Source organism: Elephas maximus, chromosome 9 (assembly GCF_024166365.1).
Source record: "Elephas maximus indicus isolate mEleMax1 chromosome 9, mEleMax1 primary haplotype, whole genome shotgun sequence".
Classification (NCBI taxonomy): Eukaryota; Metazoa; Chordata; class Mammalia; order Proboscidea; family Elephantidae; genus Elephas; species Elephas maximus.
This window is the reverse complement of record NC_064827.1, coordinates 105600275-105626538: the sequence shown is the minus strand read 5'-3', so window position 1 is coordinate 105626538 and position 26264 is coordinate 105600275. Positions and strand designations below refer to the sequence as shown.

The 26264-nt window shown below is 40.6% G+C and overlaps 1 protein-coding gene and 1 long non-coding RNA gene across 3 annotated transcripts in view; one reads left to right on the top strand and one right to left on the bottom strand.

Moving 5' to 3' along the window:
• Positions 1-26264, bottom strand: part of CTSL (cathepsin L) — a 69504-nt gene that overhangs the window by 37849 nt on the left and 5391 nt on the right. The gene's annotated exons all lie outside the window — the stretch shown is intronic.
• Positions 8473-24524, top strand: LOC126082850 (uncharacterized). Its single transcript, XR_007518666.1, has 3 exons — positions 8473-8549; positions 8893-8960; positions 17918-24524. It is a non-coding gene; the product is annotated as an uncharacterized LOC126082850 (long non-coding RNA).

Here is a 26264-nt window from a genome sequence, read left to right as displayed (position 1 = left end):
AGGACATGAAAGGAGCAAGCAGAAGAGAGATTGGGTAAGGTAGATGCCAAGACATGTGGAAATCTCCAAGAAATCAGGACGCAGAAGCTGAAGGAACATGGACCTTTCTCCAGACCTTTCAGAGACAGAAAGCCTTCTCCTCAAAGTAAGCGCTCTGAATTTAGACCTCTAGCCCCCTAAAATAAATTTGTTTATTAAAGCCATCCACTTGTGGTATTTCTGTTATAGCAGCACTAGATAACTAAGACACCAAATATTTATGCAAAGAAGTAGCCCTGATGGCACAGTGGTTAATACTTGGCTGCTAACTGAAAGGTCAGCAGTTTCAACCCACCAAGCGGCTCAGTAGGAGAAAGATGTGCAGCCTGCTTCTGTAAAGATTTACAGCTTTGGAAACCCTGTAGGAGCCGTTTACTGTGTCCCATAGGGTTATTGGAGTCTGAATCGCCTCTTGGGAACAGGTTTGGTTTTGGAATGACGTGGCAATCTGCTTCTGATTGACAGCCTTGGAAATCCTATGGGGTCAGCTCTACCTATCCTACAGAGTCGCTATGAATTGGAATTGACTTAACCACAGTGGGTTATTTATGCAAAGACTGTGAAAGAAGGCTAAGGGCCTGCATGGAGAAAAAACAGCTCAAGCCCAGTGCCCTGGAGTCGATTCCGACTCATAGGAAACCCTGGTGGCTTAATGGTTAAGTGCTACGGCTGCTAACCAAAGGGTCAGCAGTTCGAATCCGCCAGGTGCTCCTTGGAAACTCTATGGGGCAGTGCTACTCTGTCCTATAGGGTCGCTATGAGTTACCTATTACAGGGTGGAGGTATTTGATTCAGCCACCAAATGACTAGCAGACCGACAAGTGCTGTAGGAATGGAAAGAGACTTATTTGTGACAGTTCAGTGATAGTTTCTTCCAATGTCCACTTCTGGAATTGAAACCTTTCTGAAGTCCTTTCCCAGGAAAGCGGGGAAGGGTGCCCGCACCGCTTCCGCTGTCCCCACACTTGGGTTTGTGCCACCAGCATCCCCACTCAGTCTCTCAAACCTTAGCCCACGAGGTCAAGCTGCTCGGTCCAGCAGAGGCACGGCGAAGCCTAGGGGCACCCTGGCTTTGGGACCCTGCTCGCTTTAGGACTCGCCCAGGTGGGCTCAGCCATCCCAGGCCCCCGAACCGCCTCCCCTTCAAACCCGGCAGGGCCAGCAGGGCTCAGTCTGAACCCGACCTCGCCAGCCCCGGGCAGACGCTCCATCCTGGTGTCGCGCCGGCGGCCTAGCCGGGGTCTCTACGGCGGTCCCTCCTCGCCCTGCGCTCGCGGGGCCCGGCCCCAGCCAGGGCGCTCACCTGCACAGGTTGCAGCTGGCTCAGGCGCAGGTGCAGTCAGCACAAGCAGGTATCCGGGTCACTGAGACAAGCGGTTGTGGTCTCGGACTACCTGCTCAGCGTTTAAAACGCCGGGTTGCAGCCAGGCCCAACCGGCTCCTACCGCCTTCGTGCCCCGCTATTGGCTGCACCGGCCTCTGAACAGGGCCTTGGGGCATGGCGACTCCTGTCCCAGGCGCCTGACTCTGCTGTGCCCCAACTTGTCCTGGGCGGGCGTGTTTGCCTCAGTGGACTCTGGAGGTTAATAGGGAAAGCGAGCAGGGAGTCGAAGCTTGCCTCGCGGGCTCAGAGAAAGTAATTTGAATTAATGTTCTCGGCAGATGGTTTATTAAAAGATGGTTGCAGTGAACCTAAATGGAATTTCAGACTAACTTCCAGTGTCCTTTTTCCTAGAGTTTTTGGTTAAAAACTCCTGGAGGGCGAGAACCAAAAGTCCAGTCTAGTTTACAAGCAAAGCAAAAGTGGGTCCTGGTTGAAGAATGCAGAGCCGGAGGGCAGGTCGCCATTGTCTCTCAGTTTCAGGATGGATTTGCAGCTATGACTCAGAATCAACTCGATGGCAAAGGGTTTGGTGTTTTTGTTTCTGTGATTTGCAGCTCTGTTTTAGGAAAATCTGGCCAGGAAAGCCAATCTCCAAAATGTGATGTGATTAAGATGTAAATCCCAGGAGAAAAATGGGACTGGACTGGGGGTTCCAGCCTGGGTGGCATTGTGTGATGCATCTTTTCCTGTCTTCTCCAGTTTAAAACCACTAGAAATTAGTTATTTACAAAGAAAGAAATTGTTTTAATAAGAAGGTAAGAGCGGTGGAGCCAGTGGGAACTAATTTTACTTCTCCACTCTGCATTATGGGTTATGTCTTCCTCAGTATGCAAAGGGTACATGCCTTAAGATTGAATGCTGATACCTGGATTTAAATTCCAGAGTTTGGAGAAATGTTTTAGAGGGAGGAAATATATACAAAATTAAGGATTTCAACAACTTAATCCAAAAAAGTTTCTAGAAATTTGTCTGTTGTTTATTAAATAAGAAACTTAGTCACCTAGAAATATATTTTAGAAAAAAAGCAATTAATCCTTTTCTACGCATATCTTGACATTCCTTTTTCTATAAAAATGAAGTCAAAATGTATATTGATTTGTAAATTTGGTTAAATCGATAACCCTTCTGATTTAGGAAATAATATTGGTGCCATTATTCCCTGTCCTTGAGCATAGAGAATGTGAACCAGCTGTAGCTGGGCTCACAAGGACTGACAAGGATACATCAACCAGGCCCTGAGATATAAAGAATAGATAGGATAATCTTGGAAAATATCTTTTAGGGAAAATTTCACACAAGACAGAACACAAGACTTTCCACTATTATCTTTTTCTATTGGCATTTAGTGAATATAAAATTTGACTGTCTTTATTGAAACCTGTACCAATGCTAATTAAGTAAGGCAAGTCAAAAGGTAGGATCAGTTTCTAGCCAATCTGTGAAAAGGGGACGCTTTCAAAGGTTTTGCCTATTTGTAATGTTAATATATACTGATGATTCTGTAGTTTCCTTGGACTCTGGCAGACATGGCTGGGGCAACATGCTTGTCCGTTTTCCCACTTTTGCCTTTTCGAATATACACTGAATAAAAATTTCTTTTTGCTTTACTAAACTTTGTGATTTTTTTTCCGTATAACACTTCTAAAAGCACATTAAGACCAATAAACATATTTTTAAATCCTTTTATTAAAATTTTTATTTTATGGTCTGAGGAATGAAGTTTTTAAATCTCATGGAATCCAAATTTCTGAATTCCACAGAAATTAAAAATTACTGACCCAAACTATCGACCTGAGATAATCTTTGAACCTTAAACTCCAAGCCGAAAAGTTTCCTTTTCGGTTTCTTTTTTTAAAAAAACCCGAATTGTTACTGGAATAAGATTCTTGCCTCTCACTGGTCAAGAATGAGCAGGTAAGGCATGTGGTTTTCCAAAGGAGCAAAGCTTTATTGAAGAGGCTTGCAAGCGGAGATGAGGAAGGCCTAGAGCGACGCATACCTTCCTCTCACAGAACCAAAGACAGGCCGGAGTTTTTAAAAGTTCTTGGGTGGGGAAAAGATTCATGTTTATTCACAGACGAAGGTGCAAATGCAGCAGCTTTCCAAGATGACTCCTGTCCCGGTGGCCTCTGGGATTCGTAGCAGGACTAATTATGGGGTGTCGTGCCTGTGCAGCCTCCCACTCCCTGGGTTCGATTCCCTGGCTGGGGCTGCGGCCTCTCACTGCGCCTGGTGAAAGGTCACACAGCAGTCACAGGTGGATGTTCTGTGTATGTCCCTGGGCCTGGTTTTCTCCAGCTGGTCTCAAAGGCAACTTTAAAGAAGTTTGCGGACTATTTTTAGATAGCCTGCCCCATTGTTCTGGGGAATGGCTTTGTTTCTGTGCCCTGACCCATTTCTTGTTACTTTGTTTGCATTTGGGGGCCCCTCTGTTCTCTGTTTTACTAAGTCTCTAGGGGTTCCACACTCAAACCCCATCACCTCCCTGACAGTACAGTCTATTTTTCTTTTACTTGTTTCTCCTCTAACCACAGCAGTCTCTTTGCTATTTCTCAAACAGGCACCTTCCGATCTCAGAGCCTTTGCTCCCTGTCTTAAAACCCATTGCATCGAGTCAGTTTTGACTCATAGAGACCCTGTGGGACAGGATAGAACTTCCCCATAGGATTTCCAAGGAGCAGCTGATGAATTTGAACTGCCAACGTTTTGGTTAGCAGCTGAGCTCTTAACCACTACACTACCAGGGCTCTGGTCTCTTAAAAGTCACCTTTAAGTCAAATTAAAAAAAAAAAAAAAAAACCCAAACCTGTTGCCATCATATCAATCATGACTTACAGTGATCCTATAGGATAGGGTATAACTGCCCCACAGAGTTTCCAAGGCTGTAAATCTTTACAGAAGCAGACTGCCACATCTTTCTCCCCTGGCACAGATAATGAGTTCAAACTGCTGATCTTTCAGTTAGCAGCCAAATAGTTAACTACCACGCCACCAGATTGGCTTAATTAGTAAAGAACATTTTGCCTTGGGAATTGTGCTCTTTTATAGAATTACCTGTGTGCAATCAGTTTCCACAGATAGCAGTTCTAAATGTTAGGACTGTTGCTGTTGTTAGGTGCCCGTGGAGTCGGTTCTGACTTATAGCAACCCGATGGACAACGGAAGAAAACACTGCCCAGTCCTGTACCATCCTCACAGCCGCTGTTATGCTTGAGCCCATTGTTGCAGCCACTGTGTCAATCCATCTTGTTGAGGATCTTCCTCTTTTTCGCTGACCCTCTACTTTACCAAGCATGGTGTCCTTCTCCAAGGACTGGTCCCTCCTAATGAGATGAGGTCTCGCCACCCTAGCTTCTGAGGAGAATTCTGGCTGTACTTCTTCCTTGTTCCAAGACAGGTTTGTTAGTTCTTCTGGCAGTCCATGGTATATTCTTCACCAACACCATAATTCAAAGGCATCAATTCTTTGGTCTTCCGTATTCATTGTCCAGCTTTTGCATGCATATAAGGCGACTGAAAACACCATGGCTTGGGTCAGGTGCACCTTAGTCCTCAAAAGTGACATCTTTGCTTTTTAACACTTTAAAGAGGTCTTTTGCAGCAGTTTTGTGCACTACAATGCATCATGTGATTTCTTGACTGCTGCTTCCATGGGCATTGATTGTGACTCCAAGTAAAATGAAATCCTTGACAGCTTCAATTTTTTCTCTGTTTATCATGATGTTGCTTATTGGTCCAGTTGGGAGGATTTTTGTTTTCTTTCTTTCCACATGCTCTTTTGAAGCTTTTATCGACAATTTGAGGACAAACTCAGATACAGTTTCAGGTATTTCTTTTCAGGTATCTCAGAGAAAAATAAAGATCCTTCTGCAAAGACTGTTTCTATCCTTTTGATATATTTTGTCACACTGTTCATGCTCAAATAATACTGCTTGTCCATTTAAAGTGGTTGTTTTTTTCTTTTTAACTTATTTTAAGAATTACCATTCTATTCTACAAAATAAAAACAACCACCAGGAAAGAAAAAGAGACCGTCCTGTAACGCTAAACAGCTCTAGAAACTACACCAAAACATGGGGCAAGGCTTGCTTGTGTCCTGCAAACCCAACAAACCACACAAATGTGGAAGGAGGCAATAGTTAAAACAACATTTTCAAGCTAAGTTGTGTAAAAAAAATTTTTTTTTTGATGATATAAAATGTTGCATACTCCATGTGACAGGCGGGAGCCATCTGAGTTGACACATCAGGAGCTGCTATTTACTGGGATTGTCAGTGACTTTAAGTCAGGTCTTACTTGGATTCAAGACTCAGCACCTGACACTTTCTGCTGGGATTGTGCCTGGTCACTGTTCTTTATCTCATGTCACACAGGCATGGAGCCCTCCATTCTTTCTCTAGGATCTTCAGCCCCCCCGACGTAGATATAGGCGCCTGGGGTCATGTTGGCGTAGTGGGGTTTTCTGAGCAGTGAAGTCCCGTGAAGCTGTGGATGCAGATGTAGCTGCTGCCAACACCCCACCTTGCCCAGGTACAGTGTCTCTGGAGGGAAAAGGGAGAGCAGGAAAGGCTGGCCCTGAGAGGCTGAAAGAACAAGGTGAACTGAGGCATTAGGGAAAGAGGATGGACGCCCTAGGGATGTGACCCTGGAAAATTTTCTGAGGTCACCCCTTCAGTCCCCCAACCAAGGACTTCTGGTGCTGTGTGTAAAAACAGAAGCCCTGCTACAGATCTTGTAATTTGCAGAGTCCCCGAATCCAAACAGGACTCCATGTGCTAGTGCGACTCATCATAAAAAAGTTATACAGGTGATGGAACAACACACAACAGCTGTGCTTTTTCACCTGCGCACCGCGTGTTAGAAAATGCAGTTTGCTGTATCTAGTGAGTATTTTTTTAATATATTGCTAATGCTTAAAAAAAAAAGTGGGAAACTTGACCAACACTTCAACCCATGTTAACCAAGGAAATAACCTAGTGTTGAGCTTGCCACTAGACGTAAGGCAGCCCCCTGGGCGTTGCAGATTGGGGGAGCAGTACGGGGGTGCAGAAGAAGCATAAACCCTTCTGGTAAACAGAATCAGGCTGGGAATGCTACTTCTTTAAAGATGCTGATTTAATAATCTACACTTTTGTTAACATTCAGGGTCACTAGGTAACCATTTCTCCTTCATAGGCTTCCTTACCCATTAAATTCCCAATGAAGCCAGATGTATTAGTTAATCCCCCAAGCTGCAAAATGAATGCTTAAAATCAAATTGTATATTTTGTAATATTTTTAGACAAACAATTTCTTTCTAAGATTGTATATAATTAAACAGAATACAAGTACATAATGTTTCGATTTCTTCCCTGTAATTTACACGTTCAACATTCAATTTACCTTTCATAGCTTCTCACTTAGTTGACAAGCTGACTTAGGCATACTTGGTATTTCATGAGAAAAAAAAAAAATGAGTGCAACTTATAAACACCAAATTCTTAGGGATAAGCAAATATTTTTGACTATTGCATACGGTTCTTTGAGAATCGACATGCTCTGAAAATTTAAATAAGAAAAGAGCATTTCTTTTAAAGATATGCATATAGTTTTGAGAATCCATTGCAAACAATCTTACATAGAACCACTGACAAGAAATGTACCCGCACCCCCAAAAACCCTAAAAACAACGACAGCAAAAAAAACTAGTTCCCATCAATAACTTCTCCACACAATATTTACTGTGGGTAAAATGCCGGAAATTGAATCCAATTTCTGCCTGTCCTTTTCCAGCCTGGCTGAAATTTACTCAAGAATGGCAATCCACGCAAAGCACACGAACTGCACTATGATGCACGCTGTAACATCTGTGTATCGCTGAGGTCTGAACACGCCTCTGACTGGCCCCACCATTGGCTCTGCTGTTTCTCATGCACAGGATAAAAGGGATGCTGGGAGGTGCTTCTGTAATTTTGTTTTTGTGATTTTGGAAAGACCTTGAGATGTGTGTGTGCGTCAGTGTGTGCGTGCGTGCGTGCCTGCGGCTAAAGGAAGAGCAGCGGATAAGGGTTGCACTCTGTACGTTTCAAACGAGGATTGCTGGCGGCCCTGCCGCTCGGAGCTACGCATGGAACCAGTCGGCCACGCATGTGGGGTTCATTCCAAGCTAGGGTTCCAACACCCCTCACACTTGCACTGGGGCTGCAGGCACTTCATGTCCAGGTCTCCGCCATTTTCTTCAACCGACACATGGCAGCAAGGACAAGGTTTGGTGGGTTTTTTATGCTTTTTTTGCTTCCCATGGAGCTTGGTCATCTGCCTTTTCATCAGCTCTGTAGCCCTGGACACTGCATTTACTTTCCTGGTAGGCCTCTTTACGGTGCCAGCAGAACACAAGCTTTTGAGACTGAGAGAGCTCGGGTTCTTGTGTTCCTTGTCTCTTCGGCTTCTGCTTCCTGGTTTCTTGGCCTCTCGGCTCCTCTGGCCTCACACCTGCATCTCCCCTGCTGGGGCAAGTGTTCCAAACCTCTCTCGCTCCACCACTAAGTGCCTGGAGGCACCCCACTCCTCCAGGAAGCCTCCTGCATGCAGGCACTCAGCTCTCTTGCTCCATGCCTTGTCGGCTGGTCTCCAGGTTCTGCTGCTGCCAGCTCTCTGCTGTTGCCACTTCTCTGCCGCTGTCGCCCCTCTATCCATTCACAGTTTCAAAACCGCTTCCACATTTTAGGTATCTGTTAGAGCAGCACCTCACTATCTTGGTACCAAATTCTGTCTTAGTCATATAAACCCAGTGCCCTCAAGTCGATTCCGACTCATAGCGACCCTAGTGCTGCTATAACAGAAATACCACAAGTGGATAGCTTTAACAAAGAGAAATTTATTCTCTCAGAGTCTAGTAGGCTACAAGTCCAAATTCAGGTCATCAGCTCCAGGGGAAGGTTTTCTCTGTCTGTGAGCTCTGGAGGAAGATCCTTGTCATCAATCTTCCCCTGGGCTAGGAGCTTCTCGGAGCACAAACCCCGGGTCCAAAGGAAATACTCTGTTCCCGTGCTGCTTTCTTGCTGGTATGACGTTCCCCCCTTGATTTTTGTTTTCTTTATGTTTAGGTGCAACCCATACTGAAGGCTGTAGTCTTTGATCTTCATCAGTAAGTGCTTTATGTCCTCTTCCCTTTCAGCAAGCAAACTAAGACCAAGGTCAGACTAGAAGTTATGATTTAAAATCAATCAGTAATTAATTGCTCATCGTAACAGTGTTGTATGGGATCCTGTGCATGACCACAAATTGTTTTATTAATTCTATTCTGGCCCTGTATCCATGGCAATGTATAATTACTAGTGATAAGATGGAATATAAAAGTCTGTGAAAGATCTTTTGAACATTTTTGACTCTCTGGTCGGAAATGTTGCCCCAATTTGCAAATCATATATTAAATAAACTTCAATCAATTTTTATTAATTGCTTAATTTGTATTATTTTTATCTTAACAGAAACATGGTGTGAGAATTGGTACCTAGAAGACATCTTCCCACGTCGCAGAATCATCAGAGGGAATCAGGTACTGGGCCTATAGAGCATTTCCTTTTTGCTCTCTGCTTCTCTCCAGTCTCTTTGGGCCATGATAAGAACTCTTGGGTCTTTGAGCTCCTCATCTTGTGTTGGAGCTCAGCGCCGTAATTGAAATAGATTTGAATTTTAGGAGACTAGGTCGGTAGCTAGAATGAACTACGGTCATAAAAAATTAACATTTCATATGGTTGTTACAGGGGAATGCCAGAGCCTTTTTAAGCCGCAAAATCAGTGGGCATGAGTTGAACAGGTAAAAGCCTTTAAGGTGCTTGCCACTATAACAGAAAGACACTCATGGGAGGATAAGCTGGGCATGAGATGGGCACAGTGACATTAGGCTGCCTGCCAGGCAAAGAAAATCCTTGAACGAAACCCCACGGCAGACTCCCTGTTGGGAACTGTATTTGGCTTTGGGAAGCTGAAGTTTCAACCTAGTGAATAGTATCCTTGACATCTAAGGGGTGTGAACTTGGAGCTCCCTCATAGATGCTGGCTTGGGGTTTGTGTTCAAAATGGGATGAGCTGCATAGTTCTTTGTTTTTGAAAAAATGGACTGTATATAGGAGGTAATTTGAAATTTCAGTGGTCATTTTGGAGAACTGGGTTCCCATCTGCTTTGTGGTTTTTCTTCCACTTTGGGAAAATGAGTTCCAATTTGCCTTGCCTCATTTCCTCTTTGAGGAACTTCTATTTAGTGCTTGAATTTCGTTATTGGTTTCCCTGTGTGGTTTTTGGACTCTGTCCTTGGACAGGGTGTATGTAATAAGGAAAGCTGGGCTGGTTCTGACAGGGGCCTCAGGCAGCTCTTTAATGGGTTCAGCCAAGTCAGAAGGGCCCGGGATTCCTCCATCTGAGACTGGCAGGTTACTAAGTTATAAAATTATGGACCTAGAACCTGTTATTTTTGCTTTTCAAAAACAGCAGCTTGGAGTTGCAGCCGTTTTAGGAAACTGTGTTCCCTATTTGCTTTGTTTTGTATTGTCCTGTTTAAGAGTGTGTTGCTGTTGTCATAAAAAGGAAAATCACAGGGTAGAAAAAAGACACACAGGCTGTATAAGCCTGATCGTTTGAGCCGGCTTAGCAGACTGGTGAGTTTGTGGTTCTCCTTCTGTCTTGTTTTTGTCCCGAGAACTTGGCTTTGATCCAGAGAGTACATTCTACCTGTCTTTTCCTGCCTGCTGTCAGGTTGGGGGCTGAGGCTGACAATTGCCAGCTGTCATAGGCAAACCATCAGACTTACACTCTGTTAAAAGTGAAAATAAAGAGTTTTATTGTGGAATAGATTCGCGAATTGGGATACACTTATTACAGTCAGCCTATTACACTAATAGTCCTAATAGTGTTCTGAAGTGCAGGAGGGGAGTGGGGTTTTTATAGGGCAGGATAAACAAAGGGCTCTGTGCTCCTAGGCATGAGGGAGGTGCAAGGTGAAAACCACAAAGGGGTCCTCAGAACACAGTCTCTCTTAACGTCTTTCTTTAGGTCAGCAATTCTATCTGTTAACATCGTAGAACACACTGAATGAAGTATTCTAGGAATATTTCTGTCAAACTTTCTGTAACAACTGCATATCTGGTCCTTTTCTCTTAAAATAAAGAGCTGTGCCTCAACCCTAAGTCATGGATTTACCAAGAGTCATTTGGAAAAGTACAAGTGGGGCTAAGGTCTTAGGGAGTGAATTAAAATGGAGTCATATATATATATATTTTTTTTTTCATATTTAGGTGTGGGTCGCCATTCTAGTTGTGCTAAGAGCCTCCAGTTTAGGGTCTGCCAACACACCGCTTTCATAAGGCTATCTTTAAATCTCAGTTCTTTTCTCTCCCAAGAAGAACTTCTTCTTGTGCCTGTCTTATGATTTGGGCCTTCAGTAGCTATTTTGAATTTTTTTTTTTGTATAAATTGGCTTATTTGGAAAATGTGCAGAAAAGGATGGATGTTGTTAAAGGCCTCAAAAAAACTAAAATTATTCTAACTATATTCCTTCTCTAAAAAGATTCCTTGAAGCCTGCAGAAGGTAGGGTTATGAAAATGTAATACTTTCCTATCTCTGGGTATAAAGAGCTTTATTCTGATGCTTGGAGATAAATAAGTACTTATATAAATTGAATAGTCCTAATATTATGAAATATGAATTCATTCTGACAAAAGTTTTTATACCTTGTAATATGTCGACTTAAAGACAGTTTCCAAGATCTTGACATAACTTAAAACCTACTTTCTGTAGCTTAAAAATACAGAAGCTTAAATTATAAAGAATATCAATTAACTCAATTTAATCTCAGTACAAGGTTTTAAGTTATGTCATGTGTGAATATACCATAATTTGTTTATCCCTTCATCTGTTGATGGGCACCTAGGTTGTTTCCATCTTTTTGCTATTGTTAATAGTGCTGTAGTGAACATGAGTGTGCATATATCTATTCATGTAAGGGCACTTATTTCTCTATGACGTATTCCAAGGAGTGGGATTGCTGGATCATATGGTACTTCTATTTCTAGCTTTTTAAGGAAGTGCCAAATCTTTTTTCAAAGTGGTTGTATCATTTTACATTCCCACCAGCAATGCATAAGTGTTCCGTCTGTCCAGCATATATTATTTTGTGTTTTTTGGATTAAAAAATATATTTTTTTAAATATTTTTTATTTTTATTTTGTTGGGGGGAGATGGTATCTCATTGTACTTTTGATTTGCATTTCTCTAATGGCTAATGATCGTGAGCATTTCTTCATGTATCTGTTAGCCACCTGAATGTCTTACTTTGGTGGAGTGCCTGTTCAAAACCTTTGCCCATATTTTAATCGCATTATTTGTCTTTTTGTTGTTGAGGTTTTGCAGTATCTCGTAGATATTAGAGATTAGACGCGGATCGATTTGTTGTAGCCAAAAATTCTTTCCCAGTCCATAGGTTGTCTTTTTTTTTTTGTCTTTTGGTGAAGTCTTTGAATGAGCATAAGAGTTTGATTTTTAGGAGCCCCAGTTATCTAGTTTCTCTTCTGGTGTTTGTTTGCATTGTTAGTAATGTTTTGTGTAGTGTTTATGCCATGTATTAGGAATCCTAGCTTCGTCCCTATTTTTCTTCCATGATCTTTATCCTTTTCAATTTTATATTTAGGTCTTTGATCCATGTTGAGTTAGTTTTTGTGAATGGTGTGAACTATGGGTCTTGTTTCATTTTTTTGCAGATGGTTATCCAGTTATGTCAACACCATTTGTTAAAGAGACTGTCTTTTCCCCAATTAATGGACTTTGGACCTTTGTCAAGTATCTGCTGCTCATAAGTGGATGAACTTACCTCTGTATTCTCAATTCTGTTCCATTGGTCTAGGTATCTGTTGTACTATTGCCAGGCTATTTTGACTACTGTGGCAGTAAAATAGACTCTAAAATCAGGTAGTACGAGGCCTCCCCCTTCATTCTTCTTTCTCAGTAATGGTTTACTTATCTGGAGCCTCTTCTCCTTCCATGTGAAGTTGGCGATTTGTTTCTCCATCTCATTAAAAAATGCCATTGGAATTGCACTGTATCTTATCTATAGATTGCTTTGGATAGAATAGACATTTTCACAATGTAGAGTCTTCCAATCCATGAGCAAGGATGTTTTTCTACTTACGTAGGTCTCTTTTGGTTTCTTGCAGTAGTGTCTTGTAGTTTTCTTTGTGTAGGTCTTTTCTGTCTCTGGTTAGATTTATTCCTAAGTATTTTATTTTCTTGGGGGCTATTGTGAATGGTATTGATTTGGTGATTTCCTCTTCAACATTCCCTTTGTTGGTGTAGAGGAATCCAACTGATTTTTGGATGTTTATCTTGTATCCTGTTACTTTGCTGAAATCTTCTATTAGTTCCAGTAATTTTCTTGAGGATTCCTTAGGGTAGTCTGTGTATAAGATCATGTCATCTGCGAATAGAAATACTTTTACTTCTTCCTTACCAATTTGGATGCCCTTTATTTCTTTTTCTAGCCTAATTGCTCTGGCTAGGACCTCCAGCACAATGTTGAATAAGAGTGGTGATAAAGGGCATCCTTGTCTGGTTCCCGATCTCAAGGGGAATGCTTTCAGGCTCTTTCCATTTAGGATAATGTTGTCTGTTGGCTTTGTATAGATGCCCTTTATTATGTCAAGGAATTTTCCTTGTATTCCTATTTTGCTGAGAGTTTTTATCATGAATGGGTTTTGGACTTTGTCAAATGCCTTTTCTGTATCGATTAATAAGATCATGTGGTTCTTATCTTTCATTTATGTGATGGATTATGTTGATTGTTTTTCTAATGTTGAACCATCCTTACCTACCTACCTGGTACAAATCCCACTTGGTCATGGTGAAAAAAAAAAAATTTTTTTTATGTTAAATTCTATCGGCTAGAATTTTGTTGAGGGTTTTTGCGTCTAAGTTCATGAGGGATATTGGGCTGTAATTTTCTTTTTTTGTGGTGTCTTCACCTGGTTTTTGTATAAGGTTGTGCTGACTTCATAGAATAAGTTTGGGAGTATTCCATCCTTTTATATGCTCTGAAATACCTGTAGTAGTAGTGTTGTCAACTCTCCTCTGAATGTTTGGTAGAAATCTCCAGTGAAGCCGTCAGGGCTAGGGCTTTTTTTGTTGGGAGTTTTTTGGTTACCTTTTCAATCTCTTCTTTTGTTATGGGTCTATTTAGTTGTTCTACCTCTGTTTGTGTTAGTTTAGGTAGGTACTGTGTTTCTAGGAATTCAGCGATTGCTTCTAGGTTTTCAAATTTGTTAGAGGACAATTTTTCGTAGTAATCCGATATGATTCTTTTAATTTCTCTTGGTTCTGTTGTGATATTGCCCATCTCATTTCTTATTTGGGTTATTTGCTTCGTCTCCTATTTTCCTTTTGTCAGTCTGGCCAGTGGTTTATCGATTTTGTTAATCTTTTCAGAGAAACAGTTTTTGCTCTTGTTAACCATTTCAATTGTTTTTCTGTTCTCTATTTCATTTAATTCTGCTCCAATTTTTATTATTTTCTTTCTTCCAGTGCCCTGGGGTTTCTCTTGTTGCTCTCTTTCTATTTGTCCAAGCCTTAGGGATGATTCTTTGATTTTGGCCCTTTATTCTTTTTGGATGTGTGCATTTATTGCTATAAATGGACCTCTGAGGACTGCATTAGCTGTGTTCCAAAGGTTCTGATAGGAAGTGTTTTCATTTTTATTTGATTCTGTGAATTTCTTTATTCTGTCCTTAATTTCTTCTATAACCCAGTAGTTTTTGAGCAGGTGTTGTTCAGTTTACATATGTTTGATTCATCTTCCCTGCTTTTTCTGTTATTGATTTATACTTTTATGGCTTTATGGTCAGAGAAGTTGCTTTGTAATATTTCAGATTCTATGAAGGCTTACTTTATGACCTAATATGTGATCTATTCTAGAGAATGTTCTATGTGCATTGAAAAAGAAAGTTTACCTGGCTGCTGTTGGGTTGAGTGTTCTGCATATGTCTATGAGGCCAAGTTGGTTGGTTGTGGCATTTAGATCTTTCGTGTCTTTATTGAGCCTCTTTCTGGTTGTTCTGTCCTTCACCGAAAGTGGTGTGTTGAAGTCTCCTACTATTATTGTGGAGCTGTCTATTTCTCTTTTCAGTGCTGTTGGGTTTGTTTTATGTATCTTGAAGCCCTGTTGTTGGCTGTGTAAATATTTAATATGGTTATATTCTCCTGGCAGATTTTCCCTTTAATCATTATATAGTGTCCTTCCTTATCCTTTGTGGTGGATTTCACTTAAAAGTCTATTTTGTCAGAAATTAATATTGCCACTTGTGTTCTTTTTTTGGTTGTTGTTTGCTTGATATTTTTATATTCTCCTGGCAGATTTTTCCTTTAATCATTATATAGTGTCCTTCCTTACCCTTTGTGGTGGATTTCACTTAAAAGTCTTATTTTGCCACTTGTGTTCTTTTTTTGGTTGTTGTTTGCTTGATATTTTTATATTCTCCTGGCAGATTTTCCCTTTAATCATTATATAGTGTCCTTCCTTATCCTTTGTGGTGGATTTCACTTCAAAGTCTATTTTGTCAGAAATTAATATTGCCACTTGTGTTCTTTTTTTGGTTGTTGTTTGCTTGATATGTATTTTTTCCATCCTTTGAGTTTTAGCTTGTGTCTTAAGTCTTGAGTTTGTGTCTCTTGTAGGCAGCATATAGATGGATCATGTTTTTTTTTAATCCATTCTGCCACTTCCTGTCTCTTTATTGGTGCACTTAGTCCATTTACGTTCACTGTAGTTATTGTTAGGCGTGAGTTTCGTGCTGTCATTTTGATGTCTTTTTTTGTTTGTTTGTCACTGACAGTTTTTTTTCCACTTAATATTTTGTGCTGAGTGGTTTACATATTGTCTTTTCCTGTTTTTCGTTGTTGTTGATTTTGTTTTTGCTAAGTCTTTATGCTTTTCTTGTATTTTATTTTGATGTGTAGGATTGTTAGTCTCATTTGCGGCTACCTTGTTATTTACCCCTATTTTTCTAAGTTTAAACCAAACTTTATTTCTCTATATTGCCTTGAGTTCCTACCCATATGAAAGATCTATGACTACATTATTTAGTCCCTCTTTATTGATTTTATTGATTTAATGTTATCTTTTACATAATGACATCAGTGTTTCCCTGTTTTGAGTATTTTTTAATCTTGATTTATTTTTATGATTTCCTTATCTGGGTTGATATCTGGTTGCTTTGTCCTGTATTCTAATCTTGGGTTTTTATCTGATGTTATTGATTTTCTATGCAGAGGGCTCCCTGTAGTATTTCTTATACTTTTGGTTTGGTTTTTGCAAATTCCCTAAACTTCTGTTTATCTGGGAATATCCTAATTTCACCTTTGTATTTGAGAGACAGTTTTGCTAGATATGTGATTCTTGGCTGACAATTTTTTCCTTCGATGCTTTATATATGTTACCCCATTGCCTTCTTGCCTGCATGGTTTCGACTGAGTAGTCCGAGCTTATTCTTATTGACTTTCCTTTGTAGGTGACTTTTCATTTATCCCTAGCCACCCTTAAAATTCTTTCTTTATCTTTGGTTTTGATGAGTTTGACTATAATATGTCTTGGTGACTTTCTTTTGTGATCTACCTTGTGTGGGGTTCAATGAGCATCTTGGGAAGATATCTTTTTGTCTTTCATGATATCAGGGAAGTTTTCTGCCAACAAATCTTCTACAATTCTGTCTGTATTTTCTGTATCCCCTCCCTGTTCTGGTACTCCAATCACTTATAGGTTCATTCTCTTGATAGCATCCCACATGATTCTTAGGGTTTCTTCATTTTTTAAAAATTCTCTTATCTGATTTTTCTTCAAATATGTTGGTGCCAAATGTTTTATCTTCAGTCTCGCCAATTCTAACTTCCATTTCCTCAGTTCTGCTCTTCTGACTTTCTCTTGAATTGTCTAATTCTGAAATTTTGTTGTTTATCTTCTGAGTTTCTGATTGCTGTCTCTCTATGGATTCTTGCAGCCTATTAAATTTTTCATTATGTTCTTGAATAACCTTCTTAATTTCAATGACTGCTCTATCTCTGTGTCCCTTGGGTCATTCTGCATTTTGCCTGATCTCCTTCCTGATCTTTTGAAAAGTTATGTATATTAATCTTTTGTGTTCTACCTCTGGTAATTGCAGGATTATCTCTTCCTCCAGATGATTCCTTGATTCTTTATTTAGGGAGCTTGTTGAAGCAATCATGGTCTGCTTCTTTGTGTGATTTGATATTGACTGTTGCCTCCTAGACATCTATAAGTTATTGTATTAATTTATTTTATGTTTGTTTACTGTGTTCTAGCTTCATTTTGTTTTGGTGTGCCCAAATTGTCTACTCAAGTGGGGTAGCTTGATTATTGGCACCCTTGAAGCTCTAATGTCCTCTCACTAGATGGCTAGGGCTGTTACCAGGTGTATGAGCCTAGGAGTCCATTCCCTTTTCTTGTATGGATTCAGCTCAGGTGTCCAGGTAGTCAGCTCTCACCTATGATCTCAGAGGAGCTGTGGTGATTGGCGTATGCACAGGTGTCTGGTTGCAGGAGGGGGTAAATCTCTGAGCAAGGCAGGAGGCTGACAACCATCCCCTGAGTGTCTCTGAGAAAATTGTGTCTCCGTTCCCTAGAGTGCACAGGTGGGTGAGCTCTGCAGCTGAGCCATGGGCACTCAGTGCTTTTAGCTGTAAGGTCTGGGAGGCGCCACTTATCCTTGGACCCCATTGTGGGTGGCTAGGTGGCATGGGTGGAGCCAGCAGTCCTCAGGCCTGTGATGTGAGTAGGTGAGGACCCTGCTTAATAAGTAGACCAGTGTCAAATGTCAAAAACCCACCTCTCCACTGTACAGCTGAAACAGTTAAAGTCAGACCTCAGGTACAGACACCCTTGCACTGAGCCAACAAGGGCCTAAGCTGCTGAAATGGGCCCATACGAGTCCAAGAAGAGGTAAAAGGCATTTAAAGTCTGTGGACTGCTTGTGTCTGGACAGAAGCCACTTCTGCCCTGAGTTCCTAGCTTAGGGGAGCTGTCAGGTTATTTTTTCCCTGTTTGTTAATTTGTTCCTTCTCTGAGGCTGGGAGAATGGCTCAGGGTGTGCAGCATGACCTATCTAAGGCCCATGGAAATCGACTGTAACTGAAGCCAGCTTGGGGCCTGGGGCAGAGGGAGGAGGGATCAGATAAATGGGAGAGAGTTCTTTCCAAAGGGGAGCTTTTTGATCCGCTCTTTCTCTTTCACTGAGGAAACTGTGTTCCAAATGCTACTGCCAGCCCTGCTGCGGTCGAGCCAGGGGGTTGGGGCCAAGGGGTGCTGATTCCCACCGAATCAGCAACTCCACACTGCTTCTGAGCTTTCTCTCCCTCCCCTGCTGCTCGCTCAGTCCAATTTCTTAACTTTGCCTTGGATGTTCAGGGCTCCTAGATTGTCATATATATAATTGATTTAGTTTGTTTGTTTTTTTCCCCAGGTCTTTGTTTTAAGAGGGACCACTAGAAGCATTTGAGTACTCTGCCATCTTGGCGCCACCTCCCAGATTAGATTTTTGTGGCAATCAAAATTTGCTATCAGGGAAGCAAAGCGAACGTGGCACTATAAAGAGAAGCACCATGCTGTCCCTCCATAGCAAAGACCTGAAGAACTAAGTAAAACAGACAAACATCAATCCTGGAACCCTAGGCATCAAATGAAGAGATAAAGAACTCAACGAAGCATCAGATGGAATAAGAAACTGATAGAGAACAGAGAGCAAGCAGAGATACAGAATGGAGGTCCCCTATCAGCTAACACAGCGTGGATTTGCCATCTTGGACTCCTCTTGGAGATCAGTGGTTAGGGAATACAAGAAAACAGCTTCATGGAGCTCCAAGCAGGAGACAGAGAATGCACCAGACCTACCCTGCTGCACCATAACCGAGTGACTGGCCCTGCCCATTGGACAAGGTGGTGAGAAGTATCATGCCCACAGATGAGCAAACAACAAAAAATGCACAGCCCACCTCCTCAGACATAACCAAATAAAAGAAAAAAGCAGATGAAACAAATTTACAATCAGTACATGAAGAATATAACTACTGAATGTCCTGAAGACAGCAGAGAATATCAAAACATATAAAAAATCAGGAGAGTATGGTTCCAGTAGGTGTCCAAAATAAACTACCAGATGACTTTCCAGTAGAAGAAAAGGCACTGGAACTACCTGATAGGGAGTTCAAATCTCTAATATTCAGAGCTATCCCAGAGTTGAAGGAATAAGCAGATAAAAATAAGGAGAAAATAGTCAAAATCATGGAAAAAGCAGACAGTATCATGGAAAATATGGAGAAAACAATGGAAGAATTCAGGAAAATAAATACAGGAATAAAATATCAAAATAAATTCACAACTAGAAATCATACAAAATCAGCATTTAGGAATCCAAAAGATAAACAACAAGATTTCAGAAACGGACAGTGTCATACAAGGTCTGAGGAGCAGGTGTGAAACAATGGAAGACAGGATCAGTAAGATTGAAGACAAATACTTGGACACTACTTTGTTTGAGGAAAAATCAGAAAAAAGATTGAAGAAAAAGAAGAAACCCTGAGAGTGATGTGGGACACAATCAAAAGCAAAAATTTGTGAGTGGTCAGAGTCTCAGAACAGAGGGAGAAAACAGAAAACACGGAGAGGATCACTGAAGAATTGCTGACAGAAAACTTCCCTAATATCATGAAAGATGAAAAGCCGACCATCCCAGAAGCTCAATGAATCCATACAGGATAGACCCCAAAAGAAAATCACCAAGGCATATCATAATCACACTTGCTAAAACCAAAGACAAAAAAAAATCCTGAGAACACCTCAAGAAAAACAAAAAGTCACATACAGAGGGGAAACAATAAGACCAAGTTCTGATTACTTAGCAGAAACCATGCAAGCAAGAAGGGAGTGAGATTACATATATAAAACCTTGAAAGAAAAAAATTGCCAACCAAGAATAATGTATCCTGTAAAACTCTTGTTCAAATATGATGGTGAAATTAAGACATTTCCAGATAAACAGAAATTAAGGGAATATGTAAACACCAAACCAAAGTTAAAAGAATTATTAAAGTGAGTCCTTTGGTTTGAGAACAAACATGAGATGACAGCCTGAATCTATGACGCAAAACAGAATGAGCCAGATACCCATCCTGGGAAAAGAACTCTCAAGGTTAATGAAAACTAAAGGATTTACAACAGGGAACTAGAGAGGTTAATCTGTAATTGACAACTATGTTGGAACAATAAAAGAGAGAATAAATGGTGTAGGTATAGAACTTCCTAATGGCAAGGACAGCAAGGTGGTATCAAGTAATAAAAGACTGATTCAAACTGAGGAAGATAAGGGTAAATTTCAAGGTAACCACAAAGAAGGTTAACAAACCTACTTATCAAAATAAAGAAGAAAAATATAAAGTCTCAGTAAATACAAAACTTAGGAAAACAAAACTAATGAAAAAAATCCACAAACAAATGAAATTCAGCACAAGAGAGTAAGAGGAACAAAGAAAACATCAGCACACACACACACACACAAAGCACTACAAAACGACAGCAGTAAACTCACACCTATCAGTAATCACACTGAATGCAAATGGCCTAAATGCACCCATAAAGAGACAGAGAGTGACAGAGTGGTTAATAAAAAACAGGAGTCATCAATATGCTGTCTACAAGAGACACACTTTAGAAACAAAGACGTAAATTTATTAAAAAGCAAAGGATAGGAAAAAAAATACATCAGGCAAGCAGCTATCAAAAAAAGAGCAGGAGTGGCAATACTAATCTTGAATAAAATCGGCTTTAAAACAAAATCCACTGTAAAAGACAAAGAAGGGCATTATATAATGATTAAAGGGAAGATCTATCATGAAGGCATAACCATAATATCTACACACCCAGTGACAGGGCTACAAAATACATAAAACAAACTCTAACAGTGCTAAAAAGAGAAATCAACAGTTCCACAATAATAGACGTCCACACACCACTCTCAGTAAAGGACAGAACATCTAGGAAGAAATTCAGGAAAGATAACAGAAGGTCTAAAGACCACAACCAGTCAACTTGATCTCAGAGACATATGAACAGTCCACCCAATGACTGCAAAGCACACATTATTTTCCAATGTACATGGAACATTCACCAGAATAGACCATATCTTAGGCCATAAAGCAACCCTCAACAAAACCCAAAGCATTGAGATAGTATCTGCTCTGATAACGTCTCATCAAAGTAGAAGTTAACAACAGGAAGAGCAAGGGAAAAAAATCAATTACGTGGATAGTGAATAACACCTTGCTTAAAAACACAGGGTAAGAAGAGCCTTTCCTGGACACAGGGGAAAAAGAAAGGAGAAGAAAACAAATACCAAAAGTATCAATAATAAACATGCCTGAAATCGGATTCTAAGGAACAAAGTAAAGGGGAACAGATGCGATAGAACCTCAGACTTCACAACGACTTTTGCACCTTCTCAAAATCATTTTACAGTAACAGATTTACAACATTTTAGGGCGTGATGCCTGGGAAATGAAGGTCCCTAGGTGGCACAAACGGTTTGTGCTCAACCATTTACCTCAAGGTGGGTATTTCGAACCCATCCAGTGGCACTGCAAAACAGAGTCCTGGCAATCTGCTTCCATAAAGACTACAGCCAAGAAAACCCTATGGAGCAGTTCTACTCGGTCACACACAGGGTCGCTCTGAGTCCAAATAACTACTGGGTAATAGATTCAAAGATGGAATAAAAAAATTCCTAGAATCAAACGAGAACGAAAACATATCATACCAAAACATTTGGCACATAGCAAAGGCAGTGCTCAGAGGTCAATTTATAGCAACACTCATCAAAAAAGAAGAAAGGGTCAAAATCAAGACATTAGCAGCACAACTCAAATATATGGAAAAAGAACAACAAAAGGGGAGCGCATAGCCACCAGAAGAGGTGAAATAATAAAGATCAGAGCAGAAGTAAATGAAACAGTGAATAGAAAAACAGTAGAATCAACAAACCCAAAAGTTCATTCTTTGAAAGGATCAACAAAATCAACAAACCACCGGCCAAAATGACAAAAGAAAGACGGGAGAGAACACAAATGATCCAAATAAGAAATGAAATGGGGGACATTAAAAGAGACCCAATGGAAATAAAAAGTATTGTAACAGAGTATTATGGAAAACTATACAATGAATTTGAAAACCTAGAGGAAATGGACAAATTCAATTTTTAGAAACACACTACCTACCCAAACTAACACAAAATGATGTTGAAAATCTGAACAGGTCCATAACAAGAGAAGAAATTGAAAAGCTAATTAAAAAAACTTTCAACAAAAAAAGCCCTAGCCCAGATAGCTTCACTGGAGGATTTTACCAAACATTCAGAGAAGATCTTACACCAGTACTACTATTTCAGAACATAGAAAAGGAAGGAATACTTGCAAGTGTATTCTATGAAGCCAGCATAACCCTGATACCAGACCAGGCAAAGAGACCACAAAAAATGAAAATTACTGGCCAATTATCTCTCATGAATATAGATGCAGAAATTCTCAATGAAGTTCTAGCCAATAGAATTCAGCAGCATATCAAAAAAAAAAAATAATAATAATACACCACTACCACCACCAATTCATACCATGGTTCAACATTAAAAAATCAATCATTGTAATCCACCACATAAATAAAAGGAATGAAAAGAATCACATGATCCTCTCAGTCGATGCAAAATAGGCATTCGACAATGTCCGACACTCATTCCTGATTAAAAAACTCTCAGTAAAACAGTTAAAGAAGGAAAATTCCTCAACACAATAATGGGCACCTATCCGAAACCAACAGCTAACACCGTTCTTAAAGGAGAGAGGCTGAAAATATTCCTCTTGAGAACAGGAACAAGACAAGTATACCCTTTATCACCACTCCTATTTAACATTGTGCTGGAGGTCTTAGCTAGAGCAATAAGGCAAGAAAAAGAAATAAAGGTTCACCAAATTGGTAATGAAGAAGGAAAACTGTCTCTATTTATGGATGAGGTGACATTATATGTAGAAAACCCCGAAGACTCCACAAGAAAACTACTGGAACTAATAGAAAGATTCAGCGAGTAGCTTGATACAAGATAAACATACAAAAAATCAGTTGGATTTCTATATACCAATAAAGAGAACGACAAAAAGGAATCCAGGAAAACAATACCTTTTATAATAGCCCCTAAAAAAAAATAAAATACTTTGGAATAAATCTAACCAGGGATATAAAAGACCTATACAAAGAAAACTACAAAACACTACTGCAAGAAACCAAAAGAGATCTATGTAACGGAAAAACATACCATGCTCATGGATAGGTAGAATCAACATTGTGAAAATCACAGTTCTACTCAAAGCAATCTACAAGATACAATGCAATCCCGATCCAAATACCAACAATTTTTTTGAAGAGATGGGAAACCTAATCATTAACTTTATATGGAAAGGGAAGAGGCCCCAGATGAGTAAAGAACTATTGAAGAAGAAGAATAAAGTCAGAGTACTTGCACTACATGACCTCAGAACCAACTATACTGCTACGGTAGTCAAAACAGCCTGGTACTGGTACAACGACAGATACATTGACCAATGGGACAGAATTGAGAACCCAGATGTAAATCCATCCATCTGTGGTCACCTGATCTTCAGTAAGGACCCAAAGTCCATTAAAGGGGGAAAAGTAAGCCTTTTTAACAAATGACACGGGCAAAACGGGATGTCCAGCTGCAAAAAAATGTAATGGGACTGATACCTCACACCATACACAAAAACGAATTCAAAATTAATCAAAGACCTAAATATAAAGCCACAAACTGTAGATATCATAGAAGAAAAAACAATGCTAGAAGCCCTAATACACAGCATTAACAGGAGGATACAAACTATAACAACACAAACTCCAGAAGATAAGCTAGATACCTGGAATCTTCTAAAAATTAAGACTTACGCTCATCAAAAGACTTCACCAAAAGAGTGAAAGGGAACCTGCAGACTGGGAAAAAATTTCTGGCTATGACAAACCTGACAAAGGTCTAATCTCTAAAATCTACAGGAAATTCCAACACCTCTACAACAAGAAGACAAATAATCCAATTAAAAAATGGGCAAAGGAAATGAACAGCCACTTCACCGAAGAAGACATCCGAGTGGCTAACAGACACATGAGGAAGCGCTGGAAATCACTAGCCATTAGAGAAATGCAAATCAAAACCACAAGGAGACACCATTTCACCCCAGCATTACTGGCACGAATCAAAAAAATAATAAATGTTGGGCAGGCTGCAGGGAGAATGGAGCTCTTATGCGCTGGTGAGGGGAATGTAAAATGGTACAACCATTGTGGAAAATGATATGATGCTTCCTTAGAAAGCTAGAAATACCATATGATCCAGTAATCCCACTCCTAGGAATATATCCTAGAGAAATAAGAGCTGTCACATGAATAGAAATATGCACACCCATATTCACTGCAGCGTTGTTCACAAATAGCAAGAAGATAGAAACAACCTACGTGCCCATGAACAGATGAATGGATAAACAAACTGTGGTACATATACACAATGGAGTACTACACAACGATAAAGAACGAGGATGAATCTACAAAGCCTCTCACAACATGGATGAACCTGGAGGGCATTATGCTGAGTGAAATAAGTCAATCACAAAAGGACAAATATTAGACCGCTACTACAAAAAATCATGAAATGGTTTACACACAAAAAGAAGCAAGCTTTGATGGTTATTAGGGAGGTGAGGGGTGGGTATGGAAAAACACTGAGAACACAATAGGTAAGTGGTAACTTTAGTGAAGGGTAAGACAGTACACAATACTGGGGAACCCAGCACAACTTGTCAAGGAAGGGCCATGGGAGCTCCATAGATACATCTAAACTCTCTGAGAGAGGGAATAGCTGGGCTGAGGGCTGTGGGGACCATGGTCTCAGGGAGTATCAAGTTCAATTGGCATAACATAGTTTATAAAAAAAAATGTTCTGCATTCTTAAAAAAATTTTTTTTTCTTTCGGGTCTGTTTATTTCATGTCTATTGTGTTCTTTTTCAAAAAAGTTTTAGACAAGAGATGCAGTTTGGAACATTTACAAGTTTAAATAAACGTTAATGTCTTTGCAAGTTACATGAACTTCACGTGTCTGTAATTTCAGACATCTGAGGGGTCTTCACGCTTTCGTTCAATTCAGCACCTACAAGTTTCCTTGGAGTCTCGGGCTGCAGTTCCAGGATTCTGTGGACAGCACTCTGAGCTGCCCTGTTGTGGTGAAGAAAGGTATATCACAAAGGAGTTCTTTCTTGGAAAAAGTTCCAAGTCTGAATGTGGCCGATTTTATCTTCTGAAGATGGCCACAGTGGTGTCTTCCATCCCACGTGTTGTTCTACAATGTGGCCTTGCCACTCCCCAATCAAGAGGGAGTCTAAGTCCCTCCTCTTAATCTGGGCTGTCCTTGGTGACTTGCCTGGCCAATAGAATTCAGTGGCAGACGTTTCATTGTGGGACTAAACAAAACAAAACAAAAACAAACCCATTGCCTTGGTGTCGATTCCTACTCAACGATCCCACAGGACAAAAAACTGCCCCATAGAGCTTCTAAGGCTGTAATCTTTACGGAAGCTGACAGCCACATCTTTCTCCCTAAGAATCTCTGGTGGGTTTGAACTGCCAACCTTTTGGTTAGCATCCCAGTGCTTCAACCAATGTGCCATGAGATCATAAAAGGCCTTGCAGTTTTCCCTAAGGCCTCTTAGCACTTTTCTTAGGCTAGATTTTTTCCCTTTTAGAACCCAGCCTTCACGCTGAGAGAAGACCATGCCATTGAAGGGCCACATGTTGGTGACCTGGTCAACCACCTGAGCTGAACTTGTAACCAACACCAACATGTATGACTAGTCATGTGAAAAGCTCTTAGACGTCCAACAGAAGTCAAGAAATGTGTTTTTTTGTGAGCCGCGCATTTTTGGGGTGGTATGTTTTACACAATAGATAACCAAGACAGTCCTTCCCCCTGCCCTCCCCAGTGGTCTCCCTGTGTCCTAAAAGCCCATCTCTGGATCCAGCCCCATCTGAACCTGAACTCCTTACTTGTGCAGTTTCTCCAAACACAAAGTCTCATCCCGGCTCCAACTTGCCAGTCTCTGCTAAGATGCCCCTTTATCCTTATGGACTGGCTCCTTCTCTGGGCTCTTGTCAGATTTCCCTTCCTCCCGGGAGTCTGCTCGATCACCTTGCTCCCACTAACAGCACCCAGCTTCTTAGGGTCGGGGACTGTCTCCTCCAGTGTGATGACTGGCACATAGTGAGTGCTAAGTAAATTTTGGTTGTATCAAGATGGATTGACACAGTGGCTGCAACAATAGGTTCAAACATAGCAATGACTGTGAGGATGTCGCAGGACTGGGCAGTTTTTCATTCTGTTGTACATAGGGTCGCTGTGAGGAACGGAGTCGACAGCACCTAACAACAATATCAAACCTAGGTCCGAACCAGGACAGAATTCGTCTTGGAAGCCTCTCAAGTCTTCCTGCTACCACACTTGCTAGCATTGTTACAAAACTCCAGTGAATTTCCCTGCAGATGTGACATTTGTCAGCTTAGGTCCAAAGATTAAATTTGAGCACTTATCAGAGAAAGCCACATTGAGGGGCCAACATGGCACATGGCCCAACACCAGTGGAATTGAACAGACAGAGGCTACTAGAGGCTTTGTGGGCTGAGGTCCCAGTTTTGAATTCTGCACCCTGTTCTTTGT